The sequence below is a fragment of the Sciurus vulgaris genome, assembly GCF_902686455.1.
Source record: "Sciurus vulgaris genome assembly, chromosome: 3".
NCBI lineage: Eukaryota > Metazoa > Chordata > Mammalia > Rodentia > Sciuridae > Sciurus > Sciurus vulgaris.
This window is the reverse complement of record NC_136463.1, coordinates 175,426,722-175,447,962: the sequence shown is the minus strand read 5'-3', so window position 1 is coordinate 175,447,962 and position 21,241 is coordinate 175,426,722.

Genomic DNA, 21,241 nt, shown 5'->3' with positions numbered 1-21,241 from the left:
GCTCAAGGTCTATTTTATTTTGACAACTTTTTTTTTTGGTGTGGTATCGTGACATACCATTAGCTGCAGAAGTATAAGCAATACCTTAACCTGCAAAAACAATCAGAGAGATATTCTTTAAAGAATGATGTTTCTTTGGGAACATTGGAGCCCTACAGCGGGAATGCACACGTCAGGGTGACCTATGGGCACATCCAAGGAGGTAGAGGCAAGAGGAAAGTTTGAAGGGCAAAAGGGGAGAAATTCACGTAAGCTCCTCAGGTAGGAAGTTCCTGCTCTTGGAGATCAGAGGCAGAAGTCAGCATCGCTCAGTAGCAAAGGTGGCCTTGCTGGCAAGTGTTCCATGGAGTGTGTCTCATGGAAATTGTCCTATGGAACATTAAAGATAAGTGGATGTATGAATCTGTGCTTAGATGTGAGGTGTGCAAAGCCTGGGCATGTGTGGGAGAAGGAATGTTTTTGGGGTGTGTGGGCCTTTAGCCTTGCAATAGTATTTCTCTCAGGCAGGCTTGTGTTCTTCTCCCCTTTTGTTCTTTCTTGGCTCCAATTTGTCTGAGTTTGATAAAGAAGATTTTATCTTGGTATCAGAAACTTTTACACATCTCATTTGACAAGTTTTTTAAAAAAATTTTTTTAATTTAGCTTTTAATTTTTAACAGACTGCATTTTGATTGATTGCACACAAATGGGGTACATCATTTTGTTTCCATGGTTGTGCACAATGTAGATTCACACCATTTGTGTAATCATACACATACATAGGGTAATGATGTCTGTCTCATTCCACCATTTTCATACTGCCCTCCCTCTCATTTCCTTCTACATATTCTAAAGTCCCCCCATTATTCTCACATTCCCCAACCCCCACCCCCATTATATATCATTCTCCACTTATCAGGGAAAACATTCGGCCTTTGGTTTTTTTGGGCTTGGCTTATTTCACTTAGCAAGATATTCTCCAATTCCATTCATTTATTTTCAAATGCCATAATATTCTTCTTTATGGCTGAATAGTATTCCATTGTGTATAAAACCAGAGTTTCTTTATCCATTCATCTATTGAAGGGCATCTAGGTTGGTTCCACAGTCTAGCTATTGTGAACTGAGCTGCTATAAACATCAATGTGGCTGTGTTACTGTAGTTTGCTGATTTTAAGTCCTTTGGTTATAAACTGAAGAATGGGATAACTGGGTTAAAAGGTGGGTCCATTCCAAGTTTTCTTAGGATTCTCCATACTGCCGTTCCAGAATGGCTGCACCAATTTGCAACTCCACCAGCAATGTAAAAGTGTGCCTTTTCCCCCACATCCACGCCAACATTTATTATTGTTTGTGTTCTTGATAAAAGACATTCTAATTGGAGTAAGATGAAATATTAGAGTTGTTTTAATTTGCATCTCTCTAATTACTAGAGATGTTGAACACTTTTTCATATATTTATTAATTGCCTGTGTGTCTTCTTCTGTAAAGTGTCTGTCCAGTTCCTTGGCCCATTTATTGATTGGGTTCTTTGTATTTCTGTTGTAAAGTTTTGTAAGTTCTTTATAAATTTTGGAGATAAGTGCTCTATCTGAAGTGCGTGTGGAAAAGATTTTCTCCCACTCTGTAGGCTCTCTCCTCACATTCTTGATTGTATCCTTTGCTGAGAAAAAGTTTTTAGTTTGAGTCCATCCCATTTATTGATTCTTGCTTTGATTTCTTGTGCTTTGGGAATCTTATTGAGGAAGTCGGATCCTAAGCCAACATGATGAAGATTCTGTCCTACTTTGTCTTCTATTAGGCGCAGGGTCTCTGGTCTAATTCCTATGTCTTTGATCCATTTTGAGTTGAGTTTTGTGCAGGGTGAGAGATAGAAGTTTAGTTTCATTTTATTACACATGGATTTCCAGTTTTGCCAGCACCAGTTGTTGAACAGGCTGTCTTTTCTCCATTGTATGTTTTTGGCTCCTTTGTCTAGTATGAGGTGACTGTATTTATGTGGTTTGTCTCTGTGTCATTTGACAAATTTTAAGTTACCTAATTACCATTGCAGTCAACGTAATCAACCTACGATTACCCTGAAGGTTTTCTCTCATGCCTTCCTGCCTTTTCCCAGACCACTGCACTCTCCTGTCCCCAGACAACCACTGATCTGCTTTCACTACAGGGCTTTGCATTTTCTAGAATTTTATATAAAAGGAATAATCTAGTACATACACTTTTTTTGTCATTTTTTTAAATTCTGGGATTCATTTATGGTATGTCCATCAGTAGCTGACTGCTTTTATTCAATGAGTAGTATTCCATGATACGGACATACCACAGCTTATTGATCCCATTTGTTCACCGATGGATATTTGGGTTGGTTTCAGTTTTTGACTATGGCAAAAGTAGCTGCTATGAGATTTCATATTAAAGTCTTTGTATAGATTGATATGTTTTCATTTGTCTTGGGAAAATGCCTGGAACTGGGGTAACTGGATCGTATGATAGGATTTTGTTTAACTTTTAAAGAAATCGACAAGACATTTTCCAACGACTTCTTGTACCCTTTTACATTCGATTGTACAATTGTTGTACTATTTTTCATTCTCATCAGCAGTTAATGAGCGTTCTGGTTGCATCACTATTTGCCACTCTTTGATGTGATCGGTCTATGTTGTAGATGGTAGGATTTCTAGTGTGTATGTAGTGGTATCTTGTGGCAGTTTTAACTACCATGACCTTAATAACCAGCGATGTGGAGCATATTTCCTGTGCTCACCCGCCATCCATGTATCTTCTTTACTAAGTGTCTCTTCAGGTCTTCGGCCACTTGTTTTACTAGTTTTGTCTTCTGATGAGAGTTTCTTAGAGTTTTTAGCACATTCTACATTCAAGTTCCTTCATCATGCAGGAAATTCGCAAATATTTTTCCAGACTGCTACTTACTATTTAATTTTATTAATGGTTTCTTATTAAAAAGTAGAAATTCTTCATTTTGATAAAGTCCATTTTTTCTTTTATGGATCATGATTTTTGGTTATAGCAAAAAAGATCTTTTCTCAACCCAAGGTCGTAAAGGTTGCCTATGTTTTTCAAGTAGTTTTATAATACTATGTTTTAAGTTTAGGTCTATGATATATTTTGGGTTTAATTTTGTATGTGGTAAAATGCATGGATCAAATTCCATGTAGGAAACAAGTATACTAGACAAGTAACTGAGTAAGTAAAAATAAAAATTTTTATTATTTAAATTCTATTTTTAATTAATTAATTTATTTTTATTGTAAAAAAATGGGATACATGTTGTTGCTCTGTGCATGGAGTAAGGCGTACCATTTGTGTAATCATAAATTTACATAGGGTAATGTTGTTTGATTCATTCTGTTATTTTTTCCGTTCCCCACACCACTCCCACCCCTCTTTTCCCTCTATACAGTCCTTCCTCCATTCTTGCCCCCCTCTCTAACCCTAACACTAACCCCTCCCACCCCCCCATTATGTATCATCATCCACTTATCAGCGAGATCATTCATCCTTTGGCTTTTTGAGATTGGCTTCTCACTTAGCATGATATTCTCCAATTTCATCCATTTGCCCGCAAATGCCATAATTTTATCATTCTTTATGGCTGAGTAATATTCCATTGTATATATATACCACAGTTTCTTTATCCATTCATTAATTGAAGGACATCTAGGTTGGTTCCACAGTCTGGCTATTGTTAATTGAGCAGCTATGAACATTGAAGTAGCTGTATCCCTGTAGTATGCTGATTTTAAGTTCTTCGGGTATAGGACAAGGAATGGGATAGCTGGGTCAAATGGTGGTTCCATTCCAAGTTTTCGAAGGAATCTCGACACTGCTTTCCAGAGTGGCTGCACTAATTTGCAACCCCACCAGCATTGTATGAGTGTACCTTTCTCCCCACATCCTCGCCAACACCTGTTGTTGCTCGTATTCCTTGATAATCGCCATTCTAATTGGGGTGAGATGGGATCTTAGGGTGGTTTTGATTTGCATTTCTCTTATTACTAGAGATGTTGAACATTTTTCCATATGTTTGTTGATTGCTTGTAGATCTTCTTCTGTGAAGTGTCTGTTCATTTCCTTAGCCCATTTGTTGATTGGATTATTTGTATTCTTGGTGTAGAGTTTTTTGAGTTTTTTATAGATTCTGGAGATTAGTGCTCTATCTAAAGTAATATTGGCAAAGATTTTCTCCCACTCTGTAGGCTCTTTCTTCGCTTTGCTGATAGTTTCCTTTGCTGAGAGAAAGCTTTTTAGTTTGAATCTATCCCAGTTATTGATTCTTGCTTTTATTTCTTGTGCTATGGGAGTCTTGTTGAGGAAGTCTGGTCCTAAGCCGACATGTTGAAGATCTGGACCTACTTTTTCTTCTATAAGATGCAGGGTCTCTGGTCTGATTCTGAGGTCCTTAATCCATTTTGAGTTTAGTTTCGTGCACAGTGAGAGATATGAGTTTAGTTTCATTATATTGCATATGGATTTCCAATTCTACCAGCACCATTTGTTGAAGAGGCTATCTTTTCTCCATTGCATATTTTTGCCACCTTTGTCTAGTATGAGAAAATTGTATTTATTGGGTTGTGTCCGTGTCCTCTATTCTGTACCATTGATCTACCTTTCTATTTTGGTACCAATACCATGCCGTTTTTGTTACTATTGCTTTGTAGTAGAGTTGAAGATCTGGTATTGCAATACCCCATGTTTCACTCTTCCTGCTAAGGATTGCTTTAGCTATTCTGGGTTTCTTATTCTTCCAGATGAATTTCATAATTGCTTGCTCTATTTCTGTAAGGTACATCATTGGGATTTTAATTGGAATTGCACTGAATCTGTATAGCACTTTAGGTAGTATGGCCATTTTGACAATATTAATTCTTCCTATCCAAGAACATGGGAGATCTTTCCATCTTCTAAGGTGTTCTTTAATTTCTTTCTTTAGTGTTGTATGGTTCTCATTGTAGAGGTCTTTCACCTCTTTTGTGAGATTGATTCCCAAGTATTTTATTTTTTTTTGAGGCTATTGTGAATGGGGTAGTTTTCCTAAATTCTCTTTCTGAAGATTCATCACTTATGTATAAAAATGTGTTGGATTTATGAGCATTGATCTTGTAACCTGTTACTTTACTGAATTCACTTATGAGTTCTAACAGTTTTCTGGTGGAATTTCCTGGTTCCTCTAAGTATATAATCATATCATCAGCAAATAGGGATAGTTTGAGTTCTTCTTTTCCAATTCGTATCCCTTTAATTTCTTTGGTCTGTCTAATTGCTCTGGCTAGAGTCTCAAGAACAATGTTGAATAGAAGTGGTGAAAGAGGGCATCCCTGCCTTGTTCCAGTTTTTAGGGGGAATGCTTTCAGTTTTTCACCATTTAGAATGATATTAGCTATGGGCTTAGCATAGATGGCCTTTACAATGTTAAGGAATGTTCCCACTATCCCTATTTTTTCCAGTGTTTTGAGCATGAAGGGGTGCTGTACTTTATCAAATGCTTTTTCTGCATCTATTGAAAAAATCATGTGATTCTTGACTTTAAGTCTATTGATATGGTGAATTACATTTATTGATTTCCTGATGTTGAACTGCCCTTGCATCCCTGGGATGAAACCCACTTGATCATGGTGCACTATCTTTTTAATATGTTTCTGTATGAAATTTGCTAAAATTTTGTTGAGAATTTTTACGTCGATGTTCATTAAGGATATTGGTCTGAAATTTTCTTTCCTCGATGTGTCTCTGTCTGGTTTAGGTATCAGGGTAATATTGGCTTCGTAGAATGAGTTTGGGTGAGTTCCCTCCTCTTCTATTTCATGGAATACTTTGAGAAGTATTGGAATGAGCTCTTCTTTAAAGGTTTTGTAGAATTTGGCTGAGAACCCACCTGGTCCCGGACTTTTCTTTGTTGGTAGGCTTTTGATGACTTCCTCTATTTCATTACTTGAAATTGGTCTATTTAAATTGTGTATGTCCTCCTTGTTCAGTTTAGGCAATTCATATATCTCTAGAAACTTGTCGATGTCTTCGAAATTTTCTATTTTGTTGATATAGATTTTCAAAATCGCTTCTAATAATGTTTTATATTTCAATTGTGTCTGTTGTGATATTTCCTTGTTCTTTCTGAATTTTAGTGATTTGGGTTTTCTCTCGTCTTCTCCTTGTTAGTGTGGCTAAAGGTTTATCAATTTTGTTTATTTTTTCGAAGAACCAACTATTTATTTTGTCAATTTTTTGTATTGTTTCTTTTGTTTCAATTTTGTTGATTTCAGCTCTGAGTTTAACTATTTCCTGTCTTCTACTACTTTTGGTGTTGATCTGTTCTTCTTTTTCTAGGGCTTTGAGCTGTAGTGTTAGGTCGTTTATTTGTTGAGTTTTACTTCTTTTATTGAATGCGCTCCATGAAATAAACTTTCCTCTAAGTACTGTTTCATAGTGTCCCAGAGATTTTGATATGATGTTTCTTTGTTCTCATTTACCTCTAAGAATTTTTTAATTTCATTCCTAATATCTTCTGTTATCCAGTCATCATATAATAGCATATTGTTTAATCTCCAGGTGTTGGAATAGTTTCTGTTTTTTACTCTTTCATTTATTTCTAATTTCAATCCATTATGATCTGATAGAATACAAGGTAGTGTCTCTATCTTCTTGTATTGGCTAACATTAGCTTTGAGGCATAATATATGGTCTATTTTAGAGAAGGATCCATGTGCTGCTGAGAAGAAAGTGTATTCGCTCTTGGTTGGATGGTATATTCTATAAATGTCCGTTAAGTCTAAATTATTGATTGTGTTATTGAGATCTATGGTTTCCTTGTTCAATTTTTGTTTGGAAGATCTGTCCAGTGGTGAGAGCGGTGTGTTAAAATCACCTAGTATTATTGTGTTATGGTCTATTTGGTTTCTGAATTTGAGAAGGATTTGTTTGACACATGGATGAGCCACTGTTTGGGGCATAGATGTTTATGACTGTTATATCTTGCTGATTTATGCTTCCCTTAAGCAGTACGGAATGACCTTCTTTATCCCTTCTGACTAACTTTGGCTTGAAGTCCACATTATCGGAAATGAGGATGGATACTCCAGCTTTTTTGCTGAGTCCATGCGCATGGTATGTTTTTCCCCATCCTTTCACCTTTAGTCTATGGGTATCTTTTTCTATGAGGTGAGTCTCTTGCAGGCAACATATTGTTGGATCTTTCTTTTTAATCCAATCTGCTAGTCTATATCTTTTGATTGATGAGTTCAGGCCATTAACATTCAGGGTTATTATTGAGATATGATTTGTATTCCTGGTCATTTGGTTCATTTTTTAAATTTTATTTATTTATTTATTTTGACACGACTTGGTTCCTCCTTTATTTAATAATTCCTTTAGGATAATTCCTCCTTTTGCTGATTTGCTTCTTTGTTTCTCATCTCCTCCTCATGGAATATTTTGCTGAGAATGTTCTGTAATGCTGGCTTTCTTTTTGCAAATTCTTTTAGCCTTTGCTCCTCATGGAAGGATTTTATTTCATCATCAAATTTGAAGGTAAGTTTTGCTGGCTATAAGATTCTTGGTTGGCATCTATTTTCTTTCAGGGCTTGAAAAATGTTGTTCCAGCCCCTTCTAGCTTTTAGGGTCTAGATTGAAAAATCTGTTGATGTCCGTATTGGTTTCCCCCTGAATGTAGTTTGGTTCTTTTCTCTCACAGCCTTTAAAATTCTGTCTTTATTTTGTATGTTAGGTATTTTCATTATAATGTGCCTTGGTGTGGGTCTGTTGTAATTTTGTGTATTTGGAGTCCTATAAGCCTCTTGTACTTGGTTTTCCATTTCATTCTTCAGATTTGGGAAATTTTCTGATATTATTTCATTGAATAGATTGTTCATTCCTTTGGTTTTTTTCTCTAAGCCTTCCTCAATCCCAATAATTCTTAAATTTGGCCTTTTCATGATATCCCATAGTTCTTGTAGATTCTGTTCATGATTTCTTACCATCTTCTCTGTTTGTTCAACTTTGTTTTCAAGGTTAAATATTTTGTCTTCAATGTCTGAGGTTCTGTCTTCCAGGTGTTCTATCCTACTGGATATGCTTTCTGTGGAGTTCTTAATTTGGTTTATTGTTTCCTTCATTTCAAGGATTTCTGTTTGTTTGTTTTTTTCAGTATCTCTAACTCTTTATTGAAATGATCTTTTGCTTCCCGTATTGCTCTTTTAACTGTCGATTGGTGCGATCATTTATCGCCTGCATTTGATCTTTCATGTCATCATTCAATGCCTACATTTACTCTTTCATCTCCTCCTTCAATGCCTGCATTTGTTCTTTCATCTCATCATTTGCTTCTCTGATCATTTTAATTATGTACATTCTGAACTCCCTTTCTGTCATTTCTTCTGCCATGCTGTCATTGGGTCTTATTGATGTTACATCTAGATTTGTTTGGGGCATTTTCTTTCCTTGTTTTCTCATATTGTTCAGGTATCAGTGGACCGCTGAGATATTGTAGGTTTCCTCTATTGACTTACAATGTCCCTGAAGATTTCTATATATATCCCCTCTTAGCCTTCAGTAGGCTGAAGTCTTGGAGGAAGTTGATAATGCGGTGCTCCACAAGGAAGCTGCCTCTCTAGGAGTGGTGGCCTTCAGTTGGGGTATATTCCCTGCTAGTGGGCAGAGGTGCCTCCACTTGTTGACCAATGGTCATCCAAAGGGGACCTAGGCTGCAGGCTGAGGCAAGGCCTGTTTGGGCCTGTGTCTCTGGTTTTACAGTCCTTGTGGGAGAAACTCACCCGGCAGGGAGGACTCACCCGGTGGGGAGTCCTAGAGGTTCCTCTAATCCACAACTACTGCCTGGGCTGGGCTGCCTTCCTCTGCAACGTTCCCAGGGGCCTGGCCCTACCTCCTGGGCCTGGGAGCCTTGCCCTTTGCAGACGAGTCTCCTTAGGCTGCCTCTCCTCAGAGAATCTGCCCGCAGTCCTGGAACCTTCGCTCTGCCCCTAAGCGTATCTCTGTGCGGCTCTTCCACCAAGAAGCTGCCTAGATCCTGGAACCCTGCTCTGCACCTAATCGCCTGGCTATGCGGCCCCTCCTCTGGGTGCCACCTGGAGTCCCATACAGTCACTCCGAGTCCTAGCGACCCCCCACACTCTTCCTCCGGGCAGCCACCCAGTGTTCCAGTGTGGTCTCTAGGAGTCCAAGGAACTCACTGCGTGCCTCCCCCTCCCGACAACTGCCCGTAGCCCTGGTACAGTCACTCTGAGTCCAAGTGACCTGCCGCACACCTCCTCCTCTGGGCAGCCGCCCGGAGCTCCGGTGGATTTCTCTGAGTCCAAGCGCTGTGCTGAGCGGCCTCCTGTATGATGCTCCCAGTTGTCTGTGTTCACTGCTCCAGTGGCGGGGAGGGGTGTCTTGCCCGGCAGCTCTACTTCACAAAGTTCCCTGCGTTCCAGGGCTACTGCCCCATCCGGGACGCCTCCCCAACGGGAGAGACTCACTTGGTGGCTTTGAGTTGGTCCCAAGTCTCTCAATATCTCCTCTTCTTGAATCCTGAGTCCTGGAGCAACATGAAATGCAGCCACCCTCTAGTCCACCATCTTGAAATGCTCCCTAAATTCTTATTTAAAGCAAAAATAATAACAGTGTAGTGTGTCATTTACAATACATGTAGAATTAAAATTCATAATGAGAACAGCATAAGGATTTCTTATGAATGTATGAAATCTACTTGAAAGTAGACTGTGATAAGTTGAAGTGTACACTACCAATCCTAAAGAAACTGTCAAATAATAATGTAGAGACTTGTAGCTAGTAAGCCAGCAAGAGATCAAAAAGCACATAGGGAACAGGAAAAAGAGACCAAAGAACAGATGGGACAAATGGAAAACAGATAACAAGATGGTGGATGTAAATGGAACCATATCAGTGACTACATGGAATCTGAATGGCCTACAGGCACTAAAAAAGTTATGTATTCTGCTTGATCAATAACTCCCAAAGCACTGTAGCTTAACTCAACAAACACTGGTAATATTACAGATTCTGGGAGCCAAGAAACTGGGAGCAGCTTAACTGAATAACTGGCTCAGAATGTCTCATCTTGTTGAAGACCAAGCTGCCAGCCAGGACTGTTGGCATCTGAAGACTTAACTGGGGCTAGAGGAGTGGCTTCCAAGCTCACTCACATGCTGGAGGCAGGAGGCCTCAGTTCCTCACCACATGGACTGCTCCATCTTATGACATGGCAACTGATTCCCACAAACTAAAGAGAAAGGAGGTGGGGCACTAAGTCAGAAGTCACAATGTCTTTTATAATCCAATCTTAAATACTGTGGGTAGATGGGTAGATAGGGTCTGTTGGAGTCAGGAGAAGTTTTCTTTTAAGTCTTTAAATTTTGAAAAGTTGGAGCTAAGCTCTCTAACTGAGAAACTGTTATCTAATTTCATTCTCTACCTTCAGGCCAAACATCATCCTGAATTTATTTTTTATTTTCCTAATTTGGCCCTGAACAGGTGAGACATAAAAACAAAATCCAGATAGACACCAAATGACTCTAATTAAACAGAAAAATAGGCAGCTAAAATTTGTTTTTGACTGTCCTAAATCTAGAAATTTTAAAAACATTGAATAATTAACTCTCAGCTAGGAATCTGCTACCAGTGCAGCTGCCTTGTCCGTCCAGAACACTTACTGGGAATTAATATTAATGCAGTGGTTTCCATTTAGATTTTTACAGCTGCAAAGACAATTAAATCACAGCAGTGGTGCCCCCAGCAGCTTTGAGAGCTTGCATGTGACTGTCCTTCTGCAATGCGCGTTCTCCAGCCAGCGACAAATTGTTCTTGAACTCCTACCTTGCAAGCAGTACGGTGCTACAATTCTCACATTCCCCTAATTCAGGGCCAAGGGTGTTCTGTTCATTTCTGTGGCTTCCTCCTAAGAGAACATTTCTCATAAATTAAAAAAAAAAGTGACAACCTGTCCACCGATGAGCTGTTTCTACCACTTTGCATATCATCATGCCAAAAGGGGAGAGCTTTAAAAAGACACAGCCATCATTCAAATGGCCCCCTCCTGCGAATCCATGTCTTTTGCTAAAGTCCTTGGTTTAAAAGTTCTAATAGCAATCTTTGGGAATAAAAAATAGCCTGGGATCAAACCTCTAAGGAAGAGCGTGCATCAGTGAGCAAAGCACCTGCTCGCATTGATTCTCACCAGTTGAGATGCACCACATTAGGTTCTCACTGGGCATGGTGCTGCACGCCTGTAATCCCAGCCACTCTGGAGGCTGAGGCAGGAGGATTCAAGTTCAAAACCAGCCTCAGAAACTTAGCAAGGTCCTAAGCAACTCAGTGAGAACCTGTCTCAAAATAAAACATAAAAGGGCTGGGGATGTGGCTCAGTGGTTAAGAACTACTGGTGTTCAATCCCCTGGTTCCAAGAACAAAAACAAAAACAAACAAACAAACAAACAAAAAAAACCCAAAACCAAAACCCAAACAAAACAAAACAAAAAACCAAATTAGGTTCTCAGTCACATCTTTGAAAGCCTCCCTGTTTTAGGAACAAAAGTAATGGAACATGTAACTTAGCTGTGTGAACATGTGCAGTTTGCAAATGGAAAGGAGCCATGGCAATGAACCTCTCCCTTGCTGACACTTTTATAAGTTAGGAAAAATGTGAAGTATGGCTCTTTCCGGAATAATCTATTAATTTTAGAAGTGCTCCCTTTACTACCTTTTAATCTAAATAAAGAGAACATCATTTAGTTTTCCTAAAAAACTGCATAGTTCTTTCCTACCATGGACTACAATTGAGACAAGATTTTAGGAGTGATTGTACGTATGTATCTTTGTGTGTGAGTGTGTGTGTTCACACCTGCAGAACTGACATCTGAGTTTTTAGGGAAAGCCAGCACGACATGTTTAATGAACTGAGATTTCCTCTTGACTGGCACGTGGGACTGTGGGAAGTCCAATGCTCTCACTGTGAAGGGCTCAGGAATCAGGGAGAGGGGAGGAGGTGATAAGAAATGAGCTGCAGCCCTTGTTTTCACCCTGCTAAAGTGTCTACTCCCCAGTGTCACCTCAAGAAGTCTCCCATGATTGGCCAAATGCCTGGGAAGCAGGGGGTGATGCTCTTTGGTTTAGTTCTCTCCTACTTGGAGAAGGGAACGACAAAGAAGAATCATGTCTCTGGCTTGGCCATTGTTTAGGAGAGGAGGACAAGAGGATGCAGAGAGAAAGGCAATGAGTGATCCTGCAATCCTTTTTCCAGGGAGAAGTCGTGGAGTCAGGAGAAAGCACGTCGCCAGACTGCCCCTCTCAGTGGCCAGGGTCTCAGCAGCCCCATCTTTCTGGAGGGAGAAAGCAGGCAGCCATCTAGCTCTCCCCAAGGCACTGTGGCAGAATTGCCTGACATCTTAGACACCTCAACCTGTGCCTTAGGGCATGCAAACATCCTGTGGTGTGGAAGTCACAGCAAATATTTATCGTGCCCCTATTATATGCCAGCCTTGTCCAGACCTGTTTCACTCTAATCTTATAACAGCCCTATGAGGTAAATACTATCTTAACTCCTCTTTTAGATGCAGAAGCGAGGCTCAAAGGGGTTAATTAGCTTGAACAAGACCATATGGCTGCTGAGGAACAAAGCTGGAGTTTGAACGTAGCACCTACAGGACAGATGGCAGCAGGGTCCCATGGGTATATCCAAAATTGATGCTTTCTACACACACACACACACACACACACACACACCCCACACACACACATACACACACATACACACACACGAACATACACACACATATACACACATACACACACACATACACACATATACACACACATTACACACACGCACATATACACACATACACACACACACATACGCACACATATACACAGAGGTATACAGTGTCACATCTCTTTGGAGAGAAATCAAGGAGCACATCAAAGCATTTCATTTGTGGATGTACACGGGAATCTCAAAGACCTCCACAAAGGTAATTTCATGGAAAAAATGTTACATAATCCAATTGTAAGAGAATGGAACCCTGCAACATCTCTCCCCTTAACAATGCAAATCTGGTTCTGGCACAATCGGGGATCGGCTTTCCTTTCTCCAAGGCAGGCTTGCACAGGCGTTTATTGTGACGGTACTGTGAACTGCATTTTGCACAATTGGAAGCACACTTAACAGTATTCTAGAATTTTTCACAGTATGTTCAATTTTATTAGTGTTTTAAGGAATACTATTCCCTCAATTCAATAGCTAATGATACCAGGGCTAACAAAAATGTGTTGTTAAAATAAACTTAGGTCCTCTTTGATTATCAAATTATATAGTATTTATAATTTAAAAAATGTTTTCGTGAAAGTAATAACATTATTGTAAATCTTATTTGCCTCACTTCTTTACCTTTAACTTAGTTATTTTTCATGAGTTACATTCCACAAGGAATTTTCACAGCATGATTTTTCTCCTCTAAAAGGTAGAATTGCATGTACTAGTCATAGTTGTTTCTTTTATCTGTAGCCTTCTTTTTTTTTTTTATAAAATGCATAGTTTTTATTTAAAAAAAAGTTTATCACTAATATAATAAAATGTGTGACAATGTAATCACTTTAAACAGAGTACTTGATAGCTGGAGAATGAACCAAATACATACTGATCACATACTATAGAACACTGTAGTTCCCTGGTTTGGGGTGATACAATGATCAACTATTTCCTTAATGTAGTAATATTTCAGCTATGGAGAGAAGACCCACACATCTGCAAAGTTACTTAACACTAAGGGATTTGAAAGTCAATATCATTACCCCAATAGTAGCTCCATAGCCTTCTTTCTTAATATAAATCTGTCGATGGTTAGAATCATCAGAAAGGCAAATAAAACTACAATGTGTACCTCAGTAAATGGGAGTTAGTATCTCCTGTGGAACTTCAGGATAAAGTTCATTAACATTTTCTCGTCATAGGACTTTGAATTTACCTAATTTATGGAAAACCTCAGTAATTCACAAGATTCCGTCTTATGTTATCACAAGGCATATGACTTGTATGACTTATTTTTCAAATACCGTTTTAGTGATATCTTAGAAAACATCATTTCTAAATTATGAACTGCAGTAATATAGAATTAATTGATGTTTGCAAATGATTTTTGAATCCAGCAAATTTGTTAAGTTCTCCTGCCAATTTCTTTGGGTTTTCTATGCACACGATCATATCATCTGTTAATAATGACAGCCCCCCCTTTCCTCCCAGTTCCTACGCCCTATCAGTGGGAACAGAATGAACTGTTCTGATGTACTCTTGCAGGTGCCTCTTCAGACATGCCTCTGTGGAAGCTTACATTCCAGCTGGGGAAATAGAAGAGAGATGTGTGAGAAAATATCCTTCTTCAAAGGACTGGGACAATCTGATATGCAGTGATCAACCGAATAGAAAATAAGTAAGATGCTTTTAGATATGACACAAGTTCTTTAGCAAATAAAAATAATGAAATAAACAAGACATAAAGGATGACAGAACTCTTTTACCAAGTAAATACACAGACAAACAAGGTGCTTTGGGCCTATTCCCAAAGCCAGTCAGTTCTTAGAACACACCCATATCATGGTATGCCTCTCCTGTCCCCTCCTGTCCTGTTCTCTCCTTGCCTCTCCTCGCCTTTTTCTCTCTCCACACCCCTCTCTCTGTCCCTCTCTCTCTCTCTCTGCCTCTGTATTGTTCTTTCCTTTGTTTACATACAGAACTTCCAAATTCAGAATGCCCTTCCTCTGTGGTTTCTGATGGATTACGTTTTGTGTAAGATGCACATTTTAAAATGAAAACTCCAGCCACGAATCTCACTCATCAAATATTTGTAACACCTATGAAAATGATGTTTTCATTTGCTTTTTTATTTTATTGTGGAAAAATGCTAAATTCTTCGGCTCAACTAGCTGTATTTATATGCAGGTAATATAAGCAAGTGGGAAGGAGAAGTGGATGAATGGATGGCCTCTTATTGGGGAAAGTGAGTTTTCCAGGGAAGCAAAAACACCTTTTGATTTCTTGGTTTAGTGGGTGCATTTGAAGCAGGGGGAAGCCAGGAGCTTGGTGGGAGAAAAATAGCCTGAGATTAGAGAGGAAAGATGCCACAAGAGCATGAAGGACCTAGCTAGTAATGGACAGAATTTGAATTTTGTCCCCAGAAAAAAATGGGTTTGTTGAGAGGGTAGTTGTAGAAAGATCACATATTCTTTGTGGAGAGGAAAATTTAACAATATATTTAATTAAAGGAAAAATATATGACAGAAGCAGGATACCTCTTTATTTTCAGGTATTTATTAGTTCAGTAGAGTCTATTCTTTGAAAGAAAATGGTGTTAGAGCTTGGACTCAGCAGAGGTTTGCTGGGCTGGCTGTCCCAGCCAAGGAGCATGGTGGGAGAAAGGAGAAAGCAAGCTGAAGAAGAATCTGGGGGTCCCTGAGCTGTGACCCAGAAGGATGTGGATGGGTGGAAAGGAGATGTCAACTCCAAACCAGATTCCTGAAGAAGAACAATCAATATCATCCCACAGATTTATCATCCCACAGAGCAGAGTCTCTGAAGTGGGACATGGCATAGATCTGGGAAACGGACTAAGCCTTGGCCATAGTGACAGAGACATGGCCAACAGCCTGCCCCTTAAGGTAGGGTTGTCCAGCATAAATAAAATGAAAGGCATATACGTAAGTTAAAATTTCTTATATTACTTTAAAAAATTCAAAGAAGAAACAGATGAAAGGTGAAATTAATTTTAATAATATGTTTTATTTAAACCACTGTACCTGAAATAGAATCATTTCAACATATAATCAATATGAGATGGTTTGTATGTTTTGTTCCTACTGTAAGGCCCCCAAAAAGGAAACCCCAACTCTGTCCCATGGATGGACGGCAACCCCAATCAACCGCAGGAGGCGTCACTTGATGCAAACCGCAAGAGGTGTTTATTCCAGCGCGCTGGGACCCAACTCCAGGAGTCGAGTCCCTAGCAGAAAATCTTGTAGGTTTATAAAGGCAGAAACCACACATCGGGAGGGGTCACACATGAAAGGGGGAAAAGGGGGAACAAAGCTGCCAGGAAATTTCAAAGGGGGTCTGGGTTTGCTGACAACATGTTTCACAATGTTTTACAACAGTCTGTAGATTCTGGTCAATAGTTTCTGGTAATCCTACTGTTTGAGCACTATCTGGTTATCAGGCTCAATTTACTCTTTTACTCTCTGTTTGGGAACAGAGAACAGCTTTAAGGGCTTTGTTCCCATTACTGGGAGGGAAACCGTAGGGAGTTGAGATAAAACAGACAGCTTAAAAAAATGTCCATTCTTTCACTACTAAGTCATCCAAATTCAGTGTATTGTAGAACATTTCAATCTTCATTAGCCACATTTCCAGTGCCCAGTAGCCATCTGTGCTAGTGGCTGCCATATTGAAGAGTGCTGCTTGAGAAATTAGGGGCTGTGTTTAATCAACTGGTTGGAGCAAGAGGCCAGATTTCTCCCAGGACTATACCACAGCAAAGATTTCCCTGACACTCTGTAGTTTGCAGTAGAAGCTTGTCAGGAGATACAGAAAGCCATCTACACGTTTTATTCATCAGAAAATTTCTCAGAGTATGCCTTCAGTGGAACTTCAAGCCACAATGGCTGTTAACCATCCTGGATGCTTTCTGTAGATTTGCTCTTGTTCTAGAAGCTGTGGTCCTATGTCAGCTAGGTCAAGGGCAAGTCTGAAAGGACTACATCAAGCCAGGTATCACTGAGCCACCCTTAGACTTCCAATCAGAATGCATCCCATGAATTTTATTACACTGAAAGACATAAAGGTCAATGAGAAGAAGGTGTCATATATTTATAATGCTCTATTCCCATTAAAATAAGCACTCTCAATTCAATTTGGTACTATTTAATTCCTTTTGAATTGGGTTCATCCATTTTCAGAGAACCATTATGAACCAAGGAAAGGTCATTCTGTAAGTCCTGATCAAAATGTACATGATCCTCTTTCCTTTGTTTTCCTGTTTCATTTCTGTATAAGAATTTGCAAACTTTTATGTTGAGAACTCAAGAACTTTATTTTTCATAAAGGGTCAAACAATGGAATAGCAAACATTGAGTGAGGCCAGACATGTAGAGAAAATGGAGTTCATGGTCCACCTGTCTGCCTGGCCCTCTTGGGGGTCAAGATTCATCTAGACAGCCCTATGCAGTCTCCTCTAATTTGATAGCTTTAGGGAAAATAGCCAAGTCCTTAAGTTATTAAACTAAACCCTGTTCTAAAACTTATTTACAAAGAAATCTTTCAAAATCTTGTGGTAAATCACTAGAATTCCATTAGCAGCTTCCTTTCTTGTCTTGAGCAGGGAAACCAAGAATTCAACATGGCAGTTCTTTTGTCAAGAGAGATGTATTGTGACGCTTAGCCATCACTTTGCAAAGCTCATGAGGAACCAACACTCTGTACCCACATGAAACATGCCTTTCATAGAAATGATGTCATCTGATGCTTAAAAGTAATACAAACTTTTTATATTTTGAGGAAATTATAAGTGCCTGAGATTTATCATGTAACAAGAGAGAGATCATATAGTATTTATGTCGTGGGTCCTTTGTCAAGCTGTGCTTAATTTTTCTCATATGTTGCTGGCTGACACTGGTGTGTAGGTTGCCTCTCAGGGGCCTGGGCATAATAATATTTTTTCTATTCTCTGCTCCCTTAACTTTACCTTTTACTTTCCCTGCCCTTAATGCACTAGACTTCAGAATCCACATTTTTGGGGGTGCATGATTTTCTATTTGTATATTAATTTCATTGAGTTATAATTTATATTCAATCAAATGCCCATATTTTAAGAATTTTTTTCCAAGAGTGTTTTTCAAATCATCTTTGTTATGGGATCATTTATGTACAATAAGATTACCCATTTTTAAGTGTCTGATTTCATATGCTTTGACAAATGTTATAATCATGTAACCACCACCAGCTAAGATTCAGAATTCTTCATCACTGGTAAAATTTCCCTTATAGGACTCATAATTTACAGCCGTGTTTTATGGTATTGAACAGAAAACAGGAAATTTCTTACCAAGCATAGAATGAGTATGAGGGAGACATTGGGTCATTCCATTTTTGACAGTTAAAATATCAAAGAATAGACTTATCTGATATTTTTAGCAGTGCTATAAAAAGTAAACAATTATTGAAAGCGTTAACATTATTATTAGGAAAAAAGGGCTACTTTGTTTCCAGAAGTAAGAACTGCCAGATCAGGTGATCCAAAAAGTCAGACATGTTAGGCTGGTGACTACAACCTTGAACTTCAGGGAAAATAACTAAAACTCTGAGGCAAGAACTTCCACGAGATTAGTTCTCAAATCCTTACTTCCAGCTTCTATATCTGAAGCTGTGTGGAAACGAGGAGGGTACAAAGCACTTCACAGCTCCGTAATAAAAACCAAGTAACAGAAGAAGAAGGGTTCCTTAGGAAGAAATCATTCACTGCTCTTCTTAATTTATATCTTTTTCTCCAGGGACTTGATATCCAGGTACTTATTATAGGAGATTTAGATTTAGCATCAAGAGAACATGTCCAAAACTTCTTTTATAAGTATTATTCTTTTTGTAATTAAAATAATGCTAATGCTAGTATAAAGTTTACCTTATACCAAGTCTTCTTGTATATACTGACTCACTCAATAATTATAGCAATCCTATAAAGTATTATCATTATTGTTATTATGATGTTCATTTTAGTGATGACTAAACAGAGGCCTAAGGAAATTAAATGCCTTGCCCAAGATCAAACAGCTATAAAGTTGCACAGTAGGGCTTCAAACCCAGGCAGTCTGACGCTGAGCCTGTGGTGGTAATCACTTGGGCTCTAGATACACCCTGCTCCCCACTTCCATGTTAATCTCTGTACCACTCAAAACGCTTCGATGCTGCACTGGCGTTGGATCTTAAAGCCCTCAAGATCAGGAACCTGGTGTGGCTCCCTGCCTCCTTTCTTCCTCTTTACTCTCTCTCCCAAACTTTCTCGTCTTCTCAACTTTATCACAGTCCATTCCAGAGGGAAAGACGCTTCCAGAGCTCCTTATCTTTCCAGAAGAGTGGGCTCCATGGGCTTTGTCTGTGACGAACAGTGACATTTTTGGCTGGTAAGGATGAAGATGAGAATAAGGGGCAATGAAAGACTGGGAGGGACTAGGAGGATGAGATGGAGTCCAGATGTGTTAGCTGGGGTCTCTGTGGCGCTGCTGGAATCTGGGCTAATGACACTTGCTTCTGCATCCTGCTCTCCTGATCTTGTGGTCTTGGAGTCCCAGAAGGAAAAGTTCCCAGGCAAAGAAACAAAACCAAGGGAACGGATCATTGGAGGTGAGAAAGGAATTTCTCAGAGGCTCCCGAACTCACTTCGGGCCCCAGCCCCTGCACAACCCTTCTATTGGGGATGCTGGTGGTGACTCTTTCTGGGTAAGAGAAACCATCAAGAAGCCAAGTACTTTGGGCCAAGAACCTGTGCCTAGGGGTCTTGCTTTAGGTTGGGGTGATAGAAACCACGATGCTTCCAGGCCTGGGGAAACTGCTTCCAGGGAAGGGCCTTGGCCTGTGTGCTGGGTGGCGACAGCTGTCACTGTTGCTTCTGTTGCCTCCTGGTGCCCAGAATTCCTCTGCAGACAGTTTCAATCAGTCCTGCCGTCCTCAGAGAGGTGCCTTACTGATGGCTGCTCCAGCAATAGCTTGACTATTTGAGCAGTCAGAAGCAAGATGGATCACAGGCAAAAAACAGTGAACAGGTGACAGGTGGGCGTGACACCTGAGGTCTTGTGGAAAGCCCTATCCTGCTAGAGAAGGGATGAGGAATGTTTTCAGACTGCCTAGGCTTCCTTAACATTGGACATTCTATCACCTTGAACTTTAAAAAAATTGCTTGATTATATGATATTTAAAATATACAGACATATGGCGGCAACCACATGTGTGTCTCTTGGATTTAACAGCTGGAACCTTTGTGACATAATTAATCACAGCTCCTGTGTGTTTTTTTCCAGCATCTGAGTCTTCAGTTCCTTGAGAAAATTGGTTTGGGACATACGATCAAAACCGAAAACTACCATTTAAAATTAGACAGGCACACCCACATTTGTAGCAGTATTATTCACCAGAGGCAAAAGGTGGAAGTGACTCAAGACCCAAGTGTTCATTGACAGATGAGTAGATAAACGAAATGTGGTACATACATACAGGAAGTAGTATTCAGCTCTAAAAAGGAAGGACATGATTCTAAGTGAAATAAGGCAGTTATATGAAGACCAACACCAAGTGATTCCACTGGTTACTTGAGGCCCGCAGAGTAGCCAAACTCACTGGGATGGGAAGTGGAAAGGCCGCTTCTAGGGATTGGGGCAGGGGAGGTGGGCGTTAGTGCTTATGAGTTTCAATCTTCAAGGTGCAGAGTTCTGGAGGTGGTGATGGTTGCAGATTGATGTGACTATCACTGAAAGATACCTCTCAAGATGGCTAAGATGGTCAACTTCAGGTTATGTGTATTTTGCTATAATTAAAAGCTAATCAGATGGGCAAACTCACCAGAATCTAGAGAGGGTTGCTACAGAGACCAACTCTGAAATATTTTATTTCACATTTGTTTTACAATGTTTTTAAAAAATTGTCACTAAAATGATTTCATTCATAATTTCATATGGCATCGATAAAGCCCACAAATTTTAAATTTTTTCTTTTTTTGATCCATTTTTATCTTTTAATTTTACTTAGTTGAAACATTGTTCCTATGAAATTTTGCACTCTCTTTCTAAAACTGATTCTCCATACATTATTTTCAACTTTTACTCATGTTTTATGATCCTATTAGCGATTTTCAGGAACCTGAGAACGCTTCCCTAAACTCACATGCCATCTTTTTGTTGACCCCTTCGCTTTTAGAGGAATATTTTCAGGTATTTCTCGTTTGGCTTGCTTTTGCAATTCCAAATCATGACTCACATACTTCCTTTATGTTTATTGAAACTGAACTAATAGTGATGTAAATAATCTGAAAATTATTTTTGATCTCAGCCAACTAGAATTGAGTTGCTACACTCCTCAATTTATGACTCATCATCCATCCATATTTGGCTATTTAAAATTTGAAATTTTATTTCCCCCTTCATTTAGGATGCCCAGTCTCATCTCTTCTCATGTCTGTAACACACACATTTTCAACTGACCTTC